The sequence below is a fragment of the Saimiri boliviensis genome, chromosome 4, assembly GCF_048565385.1.
Source record: "Saimiri boliviensis isolate mSaiBol1 chromosome 4, mSaiBol1.pri, whole genome shotgun sequence".
NCBI lineage: Eukaryota > Metazoa > Chordata > Mammalia > Primates > Cebidae > Saimiri > Saimiri boliviensis.
Window position 1 is genome coordinate 164,869,185 of NC_133452.1, and position 14,556 is coordinate 164,883,740.

A 14,556-nucleotide genomic window follows, 5' to 3' on the forward strand; every position below is an offset into this window, starting at 1 on the left:
TCCAGAGTAGCTGGGACTACAAGCACCAGCCACCATGCCTGCTTGATTTTTTGTATGTTTAGCAGAGACAGGGTTTCACCATGCTGGCCAGGATGATCCCCGAACTCCTGACCTTGAGATCCACCCACCTCAGCCTCCCAAAGTGCTGGGATTACAGGCATAGGCCACTACCCCGAGCTTTTATTTATTTATTTATTTATTTATTTATTTATTTATTTATTTTGAGACGGAGTTTCGCTCTTGTTACCCAGGCTGGAGTGCAATGGCGCAATCTCGGCTCACCGCAACCTCCGCCTCCTGGGTTCAGGCAATTCTCCTGCCTCAGCCTCCTGAGTAGCTGGGATTACAGGCACGCGCCACCATGCCCAGCCAATTTTTTGTATTTTTAGTAGAGACGGGGTTTCACCATGTTGACCAGGATGGTCTCGATCTCTTGACCTCGTGATCCACCCGCCTCGGCCTCCCAAAGTGCTGGGATTACAGGCTTGAGCCACCGCGCCCGGCCTATTTATTTATTTTTTTAAGATGGCGTCTTGCTCTGTCATCCAGACAGGAGTGCAGTGATGTGATCTCGGCTAACTGCAACCCCCGCCTTTTGGGTTCAAGCTATCCTCCTGCCTCAGCCTCCCGAGTAGCTGGGACTACAGGTGCCTGCCACCACAGCCAGGCTAAAAATATATAGATATTTTTTACACACATCCTTACTTCATTTCCAGCCACAACTACGAAGCAAAGCCAGACAATACATGGAGACTGTAGAAAAAAAATAAAAATAAGTGTTCTTGTAATGCTGGAATATTGCCTCTTCTCAAAAAGGTGAGATTTAGCAGCCTTGGGCCTGGAGGAATAGGATTAAGTTGGTTGAGGCTGGAAGGAACTGAGTGGGGAGATCTGTGGAGAGGGCTTGGTGAGTGATCTCTGTGTATTGCTCTGTGAACATACAAATAAACAAGAGTGGCTCGCAGTGAGAATTGCAGCATTCCGGGCCCTCTGGGTATGTTTTTAATGCATAAATAGCAACATCTTATCAGGCTGTGATGGCCGAGTGGTTAAGGCGTTGGACTCGAAATCCAATGGGGTCTCCCCGCGCAGGTTCAAATCCTGCTCACAGCGCTTATCGGTATTTTTTTTTTTTCAGAAACAAATCGCTGTGACTCGGCCTTTCATCTTTCACATACAAACTGAGAAATGGGCCATGTCCTATCTCGAGTTCTGTGTAAACCATCCACCTTTCCTTAATGACCCCGTTCTGCTCCTCCCAGCTGAGCCTCAGTGAGCTCTGGGCAGTGCTTCCATCCACGATCTACCTACTCGTCAGGGTCCACAGGAAGTCTGGGGCTTCTTGGGCTTTCACAATAGTTGCTTGCTTTGTTTTGAGATTGCTAAATGGGAAAGCAGCGATAGATCCCAATAGCAAAGAGGAAACTTTGCTTTAAAAATAAAACTCCCATCGATAATTCGGAACTTCTTTATATGCTTGAGTCTCCAGAGTCACTACTAGGACGATGAAGCTGTGGCTGTAGTACAAGCCCACCAAGCTAGAGGCTGCCCAGAAAGCCCTGAACAGTGCCACGCGTGTTCCAGCTGTTTAAAATTGATCAGGAACCACAAAAACTTGCACTTCACCAAAGAGAAATACCTAAACATCGAAAACCTTAAATATTATGAAAAAAATTGCAAAATACAAAATAAATTTAAAAAGGAAAGGAAACTTTGAACCTTATGTACCAAGCAAATGCCAGGTCTAGCAAACATAATGCTAGTCCCAGATTACTTATTGATTTAAAAACAAACAAAACACATAAAAATAGTAAAATATAAGAACAAATTAATGTTTTGTAGACCCTGGGAGAAAGAATTTTCAGCAAAGTACAAAAATTTAAGGCATTCCTTTCTTTAATTTTGTAATTCTTTACCGTGGAATAGCTCAAAATGTCAGTTCTGTTTTAAGTAACAGAATTGAAAACTGAGCAAGGAAACGTAATTTGGATTATAAAATTCTTGCTTTAATAATTCCTTAAACACTGAAAAATAATCAAATTAAAATAAAACTCCCGGCCACGTGGTGGCTCATTCCTGTAACCTCAGCATTACATTTTGGGAGGCCGAGGCGGGGGAATCGTGAGGTAAGGAATTCAAGACCAGTTTGGCCAACCTGGTGAAACGCCGTCTCTAATAAAAATACAAAACATTAGCCGGGCTTGGTGGCACATGCCTGTAGTTCCATTTTTCGGGAGGCCGAGGCAGAAGAATCATTTGAACCCGGGAGGCGGAGGTTACAGTGAGCCGAGATCGTGAAATTGCGCTCCTGCCCGGGCTGTGGAGGGAGACTCCATCTCAAAACCAAAGCATGTGTGTGCCTGGCTCTCTTAAAAACAGTGTATAGAGCTCTTTCCCTTCGGCACGCCACTTAAGATTGTGATGTCGCCATGGGCCACCGGCCCGCTTGTTGTTACCGGTGTTGTGAAAACAAGCCTTACCCAAAGTCTTGCTTCTGCTGAACATCCCGGATGCAAAGATTTGCATCTTTGACCTGGGGCGTAGGAAGCCAAAAGTGGACGAGTTTCCTTTCCGTGGCCACGTGTGTCAGGTGAATATGAGCAGCTCTCCTCTGAAGCCCTGGCGGCTGCCCGAATTTGTGCAAATAAGTACTCGATAACAAGTTGTGGCAAAGATGGCTTTCAAATCACAGTTCGGCTCCACCCCTTCCACGTCATCGGCATCCACGAGAAGTTGTCCTGAGCTGCGGCTGACAGGCTCCAATCAGGTATGCGAGGTGCCTCTAGAAAGAGAGCCAGGGTTCACATTGGCCAAGTGATCATATCCATTGCACGAAGCTGCAGAACAAGGAGCATGTGACGGAGGCCCTTCGCAGAGCCAAGTTCAAGTGCCCTGGCCGCCAGCAGATCCACATCTCAAAGAAGCGGGGGCTTCACCAAGTTCAATGCGGATGAATGTGAAGACATGGTGGTGAGAAGCGGCTCAACCCAGATGGCTGTGGGGTAAAGTACAACCCCAGTCGTGGCCCTGTGGTCAGGGGCGGGCCTCGCACTCATGAGGGCTTCCACTGTGCTGCCCCCTCTTAGTACTCACCAATAAATCCTACTTCCTGTCAAAAAAGAAAAAAAAAAAACACAACTGAATAGAAATGAGAAAATTGAGGCAAAAGGACGATCCACAACTTGGCCAAGGCTACAAGGGAGGAGTCGGGATAAAGGCCCCGTGCACTGTGACTGCACTGGGACTCAAAACTACCGAGCTTCTCACTTGCAGAAAGAGCCACCCCGTTTATAAATACGTTTGCATTTTCACGGGCCTGTTTCCCCTACATTGAGCCCTAAAATAATATTTAGCCAATTTATCTAATGATGACTTACTAATTTTATAATTATTAACTCCAAGCTTCTACGTTACTAAATGAATTTTATTCTGAAAATGTTTACTTTTTGGGGGGTGTGGGGGGCGGGTGGGGGGTGAATGTGGGGAAACGCCGCTTATGGCCATGTTGCCCAGGCTGTTCTCCAATTCCTGGGCTCAAGCGATCCTCCTGCCTAGGCCTCCCAAAGTGCTGGGATTACTGGCTTAATCCACTGTCCCCAGCCAAAATGTTTACCTTTATTGAATTATTACATCAATTTTACCTAATTTGGGGAAGACAGATGTTTCTTTTTTCTTTTACTTTTTAAGACGGAGTCTTACTCTGTCACCCGGGCTGGAGTGCAGTGGAGCCATCTCGGCTCACTGGAACCTCCGCTCCTCGGGTTCAAGCGATTTTCCTGACTCAGCCTCCCGAGTAGCTGAAATTACAGCCGGTGTACCACACCCAGTTAATTTTTGTTTTTATAGTAGAGATGGCGTTTCGCCATTTTGGCCAGTCTGGTCTCGAACTTCTAACCTCGTGATTCGCCCGCCTCTGCCTCACAAAATGTTGGGATTACAGGCGTGAGCCACTGCGCCCGTCCTTTCTTCTTCTTCCTTCTTCCTTCCTTCTTTTTGACACAGTTTCACTCTTGTTGCCTAGGCTGGAGTGCAATGACACAATCTAGGCTCACTGCAACATCCACCTCCCGGGTTCAAGCGATTCTCCTGCCTCAGCCTCCCAAGTACCTGGGATTACAGGCATATGCCACTAGACCCGGCGAATTTTTTGTATCTTTAGCAGAAACAGGGTTTCACCATGTTGGGCAGGCTAGTCTGGAACTCCTGGCCTTAGGTGATCCACCCGCCTAGGCCTCCCAAAGTGCTGGGATTACATACGTGGAAACACTGCATCTGGCCTGGTGAATGTTTCTTAATGTTTTTTCTATTGCACAGAGTTTGAAATTATTTCCTCCGTAATGGTTCTTTGGTTACGGTTCTTTGGAGAATGAAATGGAAAACATGCAATGTATACCTTGGGAATGTATTTTATTTCATTTTGTTTTTCATTCTCAAAATTTTAAAGTATTTGGATCTGACTACTGTTCCAAGCCAAGCATTAATACCCAACACAAGTACATTAAAAAATGAAATTATTTAATGAATGAACAGATGAGCCGACTGCAAAAATTAATGAAGCTTTCACAACTACAATAGAAACAAGGAGGCGGTGCCTCATGCTTGTAATCCCAGCTCTTCAGCAGGCTGTGGCGGGCGGATCACCTGAGGTCAGAAGTTAGAGACCAACAGGCCAACATGTTGAAACCCCGTCTCTACGTCTCTACGAAAAGTACAGAAATTAGCCGGGAGTGGTGGACTTTAAGAACCTGTTTCTGTCATCAGTTGGAAAACACACAGGAAAATATTTTTCCAAAAAAAAAAAAAAAAAAAAAAAAAAAGCCAAAAGCACAAGCTTCAGGCCAGCCAGGATTTGAACCTCGTGTATTCTGAGTGAAAATCAGACGCATTATCCATTGCACCACCAACCTGTCGCCTTAGAATTGTTGACTATCCATTCTTTATTAGGAAATAAGAAATAGTTGATTTGCAATGCAAACAGGCATACATCGAACAAGACTGCAAATTCCAGAAAGCACGATTTTCTTTGTGGTCGAGTTAAATATTTTTTCATTAACGTGCCCGTTTATTTCTTCTTTTTTTCTTTTGGTGGTGGTGGTGCACGCCTGTAGTCCCAGCCACTCCAGAGGCTGAGGCAGGAGAATCGCTTGAACCCGGAAGGCGGAGGTTTCAACGAGCAGAGACCGCACCATTGAACTCCAGCCTCGGTGACAGAGCAAGACTCCGTCTCAGTAAAAAAGAAAAGACAAGAAAAAAAAGAAAACAAAACAAACGGGCACAGCAATGAAAAAATGTGAACGACAGTAACTCTATTGCGTACATGATGTTCCAAAGTAGAACATTTCTTTGTAAATATAAATACCTCGAGGGAATGAAACTTATTTAACTTAACTTGACCACAAAGAAAATTGTGCTTTCTGGATTTGCAGTCTTGTTCGGTGCATGCCTGTTTGCATTGCAAATCAACTATTTTCCTAGTGATCCTAATGAAGAATAGATAATTGAAATGCATTGGTTGAAGGGCCAGTGGCGCAATGGATAACGCGTCTGACTACGGATCAGAAGAATCTAGGTTCGACTCCTGGCTGGCTCGACGTTTACTTTTTTTTTTTTTTTTAAATATATTTTCCTGTGTGTTTTCCAGGTGAGACGTGGCGAAATCTCGGTTCGCTGCAGTCTCTGTCTCCCGGGTTCCAGCGATTCTCCTGCCTCAGCCTCCTAGGTAGCTGGGATTACAGGCGCACGCTACCACGCCTAGCTATTGTATTATTTTATGTATGTATGTATGTATGTATGTATATGTGTATTTTAGTACAGACGGGTTTCGCTATGTTAGCCAGCTGGTCTCAAACGCCTTACCTCAGGTTATCCGCCCGCCTCGGCCTCCCAGAGTGCTAGGATTTACAGCCGTGAGCCATGGCGCCCGACCACTTTTATTTAGATTTTAAATCTGATATATTTTTTCTTGCATTCCCCCCGCCCCACCCCGTCTCTCTATGTGCCTGTGCTTACCCAGACATTTTCTTCATTGATTTTCCCCCGCCTGGTGCAGGCTTCCTCTCTTCAGACCCTTTCCTGCCCAACTTTTTCTCTGAGCATAGGTCCTGGACGATAAAGAAGCGGCATCGCCTGGCGAAACTTTGAATCAAGAAAGGCGCGGCTGTGGAGAAGAGACATCAGTGTCTCCCTCAGGCCCTCAGTGCCGCGGTCTTGATCATGCCCAGCCCGGTGCCTGCGAAGGCGATTCAGCCTCCATCTCCGTCCCTCCGCAGGATCGCACCGAGAAGAGCGTCCGAGCCTCCCCGCTACAGGCGGACACGAAGAAACGACATTTGATAAGGGATCCCAGACTAACGTTAAACGTGCAACAACATGGGAAGGGTGTAAAGAAGAGGCATCCCTGGGGCGGTGTCTGATAAAACAGACGGCTCTTTTTTCCAGGTGTTCTGACCGTGATCGCCGACGTCTGGGGCATCGCAGAGGAGCTTGCAAAGGAAATCAAGGCGTCGCCGGGAAAAGAACACGCACCAGCAAAAGACACCTCAATCTGTGGTATACACGACGTGTATCGACGATGGGCAATGTGCTATGTGATGGATGCTGGGAACTTAACGAACGCCACACGCGCGTAGACCTCGTTGGATCCACTTTCTCTCCTGCTGGGAGCAGGTAAAAAAGGGGCAGGTGTGGGCGATGGTCGTAAGGATTCGAAGCTCGGTAAACCGCTACTCAAACCCAGCGCGCTGGAGGATCCCTGACAGGGAGTATCATACCTAGTTTTCTGGGACTCGTCCCCAGTGATTCTACGTCGATTCTTTGATGAGGCCCATTAATTTTTAGCTGGGTGATGTAAATAGCACTGTATTCGTGCGTTTCCTTTTATTGCCCGCTTTTTATAACTACAACCAACAGGGAACTTCCGCGGTAGAAGGCGAAAAATCGAGCGTCTACCGGGGGTGAAACTCACAATCTTCTGTCACTCGGCTCTGGCCAACACTTGCCAAGAATCTACTCTCGAGATTTAAAAATATATATGTATAAACGTGTAGATTTCGTCGCATTGTTTTGTTATGTTCTGTTTGGGTGGTGGCAGCTTTATCATAGAAAGACAGCACCAAGCTGGGCCTGGTGGCGGAGCCTGTAACCATACCCAGCTACTCAGGAGGCTGAGGCCGGAAGATCAATTAAGGCCCGGAAATGAAGGCCAGCTTGGCCACAGAGAGAGACCCTCGCCTCTAACAAAATAAATAATATTTTTGAAAAAGACAACACCTTCCCCTTAAACAAAATTTTCTCTTCTGAAATTGCGTTCTCTTAGTCTTTCTTTTGCTGATACTGAGAAAGGGGTTGACTGAAAGAGATCTCTGGAAAGATAACTCAAAAAAATCAAATAAAGAGCTTTATTCGATTATAAACAGAAATGCAATTCTAATGCATGCTACAATATGAATGAACCTTGAAAATATTATACTGCCGGGCGCGGTGGCTCAAGCCTGTAATCCCAGCACTTTGGGAGGCCGAGGCGGGTGGATCACGAGGTCAAGAGATCGAGACCATCCTGGTCAACATGGTGAAACCCCGTCTCTACTAAAAATACAAAAAATTAGCTGGGCATGGTGGCACGTGCCTGTAATCCCAGCTACTCAGGAGGCTGAGGCAGGAGAATTGCCTGAACCCAGGAGGCAGAGGTTGCGGTGAGCCTAGATCGCGCCATTGCACTCCAGCCTGGGTAACAAGAGCGACACTCCGTCTCAAAAAAAAAAGAAAAGAAAAGAAAAGAAAATATTATACTAAGGAAAAGAAGACTTTGACCTTTGATATGATAAGTACATCGCAACCCCCACCCCACCCTACCAAGTAAGCTACAGACTGTATTTGAGGAGAAAATACTTTCTTTTCCCCTGAGTATTCTAAAGCAGCACTGTCCATAACAGCCACTCACACGTATTTCAAAAACACAGTACAAAAAGAGAAAGAAAAAAAGAAATCTCATATTTCATTGATAACATGTTTAATTGATAGTATTTGGAATTAAAACATATTGGAAGTAGCTAGGCGCAGTAACATACTCTTGTAATACCAGCTATTCCAGAGGCTGTGGAGAGGATTTCCTGAACCTAGGAGTCCGAGACCAACGGAAACAACACATCAAGCCCCCTTCTCTTAAAAACAATTTCACTTGTTTAACTCTACTTTCCTTTTTTTTTCGAGATGGAGTTTTGTTCGTTGCCCAGACTGCAATGGTGCTGTCACCACAACCTCACCTCCAGGTTCAAGTGATTCTCCTGTCTCTGCCTCCGAAGTAGCTGGGATTACAGGCACGCACTACCATGCCAGGCTAATTTTTTTGTATTTTTTGTAGAGACGGGGTTTCTCCATGTTGGCCAGGCTGATCTCGAACTCCTGACCTCAGGTGATCCACCCGCCTTGGCCTCCCAAAGTGCTAGGATTCCAGGCATGAGCCACCGCGCCCAGCCTACTTTCTTTCTTTCTTTCTTTTCTTTCTTTCTTTTCCTCTTTCTTGAAACGGAGTTTCGCTCTTGTTACCCAGGCTGGAGTGCACTGGCACAATCTCGGCTCACCGCAACCTCCGTCTCCTGGGTTCAGGCAATTCTCCTGCCTCAGCCTCCTGAGTAGCTGGGATTACAGGCACTCGCCACCATGTCCCGCTAATTTTTTGTATTTTTAGTAGAGACGGGGTTTCACCATGTTGGCCAGGATGGTCTCGATCTCCTGACCTCGTGATCCACCCGCCTCGGCCTCCCAAAGTGCTGGGATTACAGGCGTGAGCCACCGCACCCGGCCTACTTTCTTAACATTACTAGAAAACTTAAAATTACTCACTATATGGTATTATTTGTTAACTCTTAGACCTTCTTGCGGTTATTTATATAAGGTTTATTGCCGAGTTTAAAATGAGGAAACTGAGGCCAATATAAGAAAATGAAAATCCAATATATTCAGCTCCCCGGCGAAGTTCCATGGTCCCGGGGAAAGGAGCCAAGACATCGCGCCAACTTCCTGGGGCGTGGGGTTTTTATGGCTAGGAGGAACGAGCAACAGCTGAGTGCTCTGATTGACTCCAGGGGAGCGGGATTGAGACGCGCCAGGCCGCTATGGGTTGGTGGGTGGGTGGGTAGGTTTTCCGGTGGGAGAGGCGGCCAGGAGCCTTGCGTCAGCTGGAGCTTTCCAGGGGAGCCATGCGGCAGAGCCTGGTGCCGAGTGCAGAGCCTGGTGCGGAGTGCAGAGGTGGGTGTGTCCAACCTTCCAGCGAGGCCACCCGCCTTACAATGTACAAGGTAACATCAGTAAAGTGCTATTACTTTACCAGGGGCACAGTCCCTTTGAGCATAACCCTGTCGTATTGCAAATAACTTTTGTTTTTGTTTTTGTCAGTAAATACATATTTTCTTCTCTTAAACCAATTTTTTTTTTCAGACAGAGTCTTGCTCTGTCAGCCAGCCCCAACCTAGAATGTAGAAAGTTGGAAAGAATATTGCTCCTAATCTAACAATGAAAAATAGGCCGGGCGAGTTGGCTCAGGCCTGTAATCCCAGCCCTTTGGGAGGGCAGGACGGGTGGATCATCTGAGGTCAGGAGTTGGAGACCAGCCTGGCTAACATGGTAAAACCCCGTTTTTACTAAAAATACAAAAAAATCAGCTGGATGCAGTGGCGTGTGCCTCTCATGAGGCTGAGGCAGGAGAATTGAACCCAGGAGGCAGAGGTTGCAGTGAGCAGAGATTATGCCATTGCACTCCAGCTTCGACAGCAAGAGGGAAACTCCATCTTAAAAAAAAAAAAAGGAAAAGAAAACTCCAGATAATGTAGAAATGCATAATTTTCCTTGAACCCATGAAAGAGCTGAGGTCTCAGAGCAACCAAATAGCCAGAAATCTATGGAAAAACAGGTGCTTCCAGGTAGAAATGGGAAGTGAATACTGGCTCATTCATAGCAGTAAGACAATAATGAGACCTCCTTGCAAGAGAGTAAGAAAAATTCCGCAAAAATTCAGTATTTTATAATGACTTGCTAAATTTAGTCTGAGTGTCGAAGTCCAAGAAGGAAATTATAGAACTCCTAGGATCAAGTACTGAGGAAGACAGTTTTGAAGACTTTTCTTTGTAATTCTCGAAGTGCAGTAGGCCTTCCATATTCCAGAACTGGTTCGAGGACCCCCCAAGGATACCAAAATCCACTGATGCTCAAGTCTCTTACATAAAATACCCCTATGCACATCTTCCTGTATACTTTAAATCATCTCTAGATTATTTGTAATACTGAATATAATGTAAGGGATATGTACATAGTTGCTATACTGTATTTTTTATTGTTGCACTGTTGTTTTTATTTATTTCAAATATTTTTGATCCTTGGTTAATTGAGTCTACAGACGTGGAACCCATGCTCCTAAGAAAGAAAGGAGCAGGGCAAGAGATCAGAGATAGCCCCTTTCAATGGAACAGAGCAGACAGACAGAATTGCCTGTCCCTAAAGAAAAGAAAGCTTAAACACTTAGGGAGTAGCAGCAAACATGGTTACATCCAGAGAACAGAAAATGCGCAGGAGATGGAGAAAGGAAAGAAGAATGAAAATTTCTACTTTAACGGAGTATTGGGTACAGAATATTAGAGAATGTCAACTTCTCGGAGCAGACGGAATGACTAAGAACGTCCCACCTCAGAGACCGAGCTCATATAGTCTGCCTGTCTTCATCTGTTTTCTGTTACTGTAATAGAATACCTAAACCTAGGGAATTTATAAAGAAAAGAGGCTTATTTGACTCATGATTCTGGTGACTGGAATGTTCAACCACATGATCATCTCAACAGATATAGAAAAACATTCAATAACATTCAACACCCATTTGTGATTAAAAAAAATAGTAAACTGGGAATAGAGAGGAGCTTCTTCAACTTGATAAAAAGCGTCTGCAAAAGAAATGTAATGTCACACTTAATGGTGAAAGACTGAATGACTTCTCAAGATAGGGAATGTCTGACAAGAATATCTGCTCTTACCACTCTTATTCAACATTGTTCTACAAGTCCTATTTAATGTAATAACACAAGAGAAATAAATAAAAACACACAGATTAGATTGTAAAGAAATGAATAAAACTCTAGTCGCTGGGCACGGTTGCTCATGCTTGTTATCCCTGCACTTTGAGAGGCAGAGGTGAGTGGATCACCTGACGCCGGGAGTTCAAGACCAGCCCGACTAACATGGAGAAATCCGGTCTCTACTAGAAATACGAAATTAGCCAGGCGTGGTGGCACATGCCTGTAATCCCAGCTACTTGATAGGCTGTGTCAGGACAGTCGCTTCAACCCCAGATGCGGAGGTTGCGGTGAGCTGATATCGTGCTATTGCCCTCTAGCCTGGGCAGCAAGAGCAAAACTCCCTCTCCAAATAAACAATAATAAGAAGAAAATAAAAAAATTAAAAGATAATTGAAAACAAGCATTAGTGAGAATGAGGGGAGACATGGACTCTAATATATTGTTCCCAGGAATTTAAGATAGTAGGAATTGTTGTTGGAAATTTAAGACAATATGACTGCTTGGAAAAGTAAATCAGTCAAAAAAACACTCAGAGTAAAAAAACAACAACAACAAAAAAGGAAAACAAGCTAGTAGTTTCTCATGAAATTTTTAATGCAAAAGTGATCATCACTATGTGAAGGTCCACTATTACTGTGGAGGATAAGAAAGAATTCTAAAAACAGCACCGCTCAAACAGCAATTGATTGCAGCCATCGGATGCGAAGATAGTCTCTCACTAAGTATATACAGCAATCCGATTAAACGTATTTTTCTTTTATGACGCTATAACCACAACCACGGCCATTTCCTTCCATTTTCCTTTCTTCTAGATTGATGTAGATTGGCCAATTGTCTCCTGCTTGTTGAAGTAAATTTAAAAGTACCTTATATACTTATTGGTGCTTTACTAAAACATCTTAGCTGAACATTTCTAGTCTGAAAGACGATTTACCTACGACAGTCTTACTAGCATTTGGGATAATTTCTCCTACTGGCGTCTGACTTTTGTAAGGAATATTGAGAGCCTTAACCTTAGCGGACTTGGGCTTCTCTGAATCCTGCTCTCTGGCAACAAAAAGCAGCAGTGCATGCGGGATTCACTTTTGCCTGCCTCAGTGCCAAAGAGAACCTAACTGCAATATATTTCACAGTTCCTTTCTCTTCGAACTGAATGGCCTGCAGAATTCAGGCCACTTTAGGTAGAACATCCACTTAGGCTCTCCTCTTCGCACAATTTGTTTTTTAAATCTGAGACAGAGTCTCACTCTGTTGACCAGGCTGGAGTGCAGTGGCGCGATCTCAGTTCACTGTAACCTCCCCGTCCTGGGTTCCGGCGATTCTCAAGTCTCAGCCTCCAGAATAGCTCGGATTACAGGCCTGAGTACACCTGGCTAATTTGTTTCTGTTTCTTTTTCTTTTCTTTCTTTTTTTTTTTTTGAGACGGAGTCCCGCTCTTGTCGCCCAGGCTGGAGTGCAATGGTGCGATCTCAGCTCACTTCAACCTCCACCTCTCGGGTTCAAGCGATTCTCTTGCCTCAGCCTCCTGCGTAGCTGGTATTATAGGAGCCCACCAACACGCCCGGCTAATTTTTGTATTATTAGTAGAGATGGGGTTTCATTATGTTGGCCAGGCTGGTCTTAAACTTCTGACCTCAAGTGATCCGCCCGCCTCAGCCTCCCAGAGTGCTAGGATTACAGGCTGAGACACTGTACTTGAATACATCCCACAGTGATAGGAATGTACTCAAGATTTGAATACAGTGTGCTGTTAGGCTACAGGAATTGTGGGAAGAGGCCCCTCCTACTTAACAATGCTCAGGGAAGCAATCTCCTTGAAGATTTAATCTCCTTGAAGATTTTTTTTTTTTTTTTTTTTTTTTTTTTTTTTTTTTTAAAGCAGTAGGGCCGGGCGCGGTGGCTCAAGCCTGTAATCCCAGCACTTTGGGAGGCCGAGGCGGGTGGATCACGAGGTCAAGAGATCGAGACCATCCTGGTCAACATGGTGAAACCCCGTCTCTACTAAAAATACAAAACATTAGCTGGGCATGGTGGCGCGTGCCTGTAATCCCAGCTACTCAGGAGGCTGAGGCAGGAGAATTGCCTGAACCCAGGAGGCGGAGGTTGCGGTGAGCCGAGATCGCGCCATTGCACTCCAGCCTGGATAGCAAGAGTGAAACTCTGTCTCAAAAAAAAAAAAAAAAAAAAAAAAAAATTAAAAAATAAAGCAGTAGTGTTGGGCAGAACATTACACAGTAACCCTCGTTATGTTTTGAAGTGTTCACACTCAAAGTGAGAGTTGTCACTTTAGTTTTTATGTAAACAACCTAGCTCCCAACCGCGCCAGAAATCGCAAACGTCAAAACATACATCAACAATTACCGGGAGTGGGGCTCGAACCCACGTGGACATGTGTCCATTGGATCTTAAGTCCAACGCCTTAACCACTCGGCCATCCCGGTGACAAAGGTGGACTTTCTTGTCCAAGTTTACTAGGCTGGAATTTTTAGTTTCTGGAAGATTATGAATAATCACTGGGACCACGTTTAAAAGAGTGTACAAAGGAAGCAAATCCTTCTAATATTGCTTGGAAATTAAAAAATGAAAAGATATATTTCCAAAAGTATGAATAATTACTAATTTGTGCCAGGCATTATACTAGGTGTTAGGGAAACAGGAACCATTCCTGATTCCTTGGACTTCCATTAAAACGAGGCATATTGTGGGAAATCCAAGCCTGTCAGTGCTGGAATCAGCTGAATTCTGAAGATTCAGCAACCTCCGCCTCCCGGGTTCAGGCGATTGCTGTGTACATGTCAGAGAAAAGAATCTCCCATATTTTGAAGAGTTTTTAATTATTCTATTGTGATTTTTTAAAAAAATACGCTATACAGTGGAATCGTGGTTTTTTTATAAACTATACTTATCTAGTTTAAATTCCTACATATGACAGATTTAAAAAAATCAAAACATGTAGAAAAATTGCTTTATTGCCAGGCGCGGTGGCTCACTTTAGGAGGCAGAGGCGGGCGGATCACAAGGTCAGTAGTCCGAGACCAGCCTGGCCAACATGGCGAAATCCCATCTCTACTAAAAAATTAGGCAGGCGCGATGGCTTGTGCCAGTAACCCCAGCTACTCGGGAGGCTGAGGCAGGAGAAACATTTCAATCCGGGAGGCGGAGGTTGCAGTGAGCCGAGATTGAACCACCGCATTCCAGCCTGGAAGACAGAGCAAGACTCCGTCTCAAACAAACAAAACAAAAAATAAAACCAACCAACCAAACAAAACCCCACAAACAGTAAAGCAAAACCCTGATATAGTCTGCTGCACCTAAATCAAAGATACATTCGATGAAAGCCACAATAGAAAAGTAAATAGACAAATACAACAAAAGTAGAAGATATTTGAAATATTTGCAAATGAAAATAATCAACGTGATATAGTAAGAAGCCACGAAAATCAGCAAGATCAAACAACAAGCTTAACAGAAAATGTGTAAAGAGGCAGGGCGCCGT

At 44.6% G+C, this 14,556-nt stretch overlaps 3 non-coding genes and 1 pseudogene across 3 annotated transcripts; 3 read left to right on the forward strand and 1 right to left on the reverse strand.

The window, feature by feature from the left end:
* The first annotated feature begins 1,031 nt into the window (after window positions 1-1,031).
* On the forward strand, window positions 1,032-1,113 carry TRNAS-CGA (transfer RNA serine (anticodon CGA)). The gene has a single exon. It is a non-coding gene; the product is annotated as a tRNA-Ser (tRNA).
* Window positions 1,114-2,402: 1,289 nt separating this feature from the next.
* Window positions 2,403-2,974, forward strand: LOC101029248 (large ribosomal subunit protein uL16-like; annotated as a pseudogene).
* Window positions 2,975-5,517: 2,543 nt separating this feature from the next.
* TRNAR-ACG (transfer RNA arginine (anticodon ACG)) lies at window positions 5,518-5,590 on the forward strand. The gene has a single exon. It is a non-coding gene; the product is annotated as a tRNA-Arg (tRNA).
* Window positions 5,591-13,418: 7,828 nt separating this feature from the next.
* On the reverse strand, window positions 13,419-13,501 carry TRNAL-UAA (transfer RNA leucine (anticodon UAA)). Its single transcript has one exon. It is a non-coding gene; the product is annotated as a tRNA-Leu (tRNA).
* Between the last annotated feature and the right edge of the window lie 1,055 nt (window positions 13,502-14,556).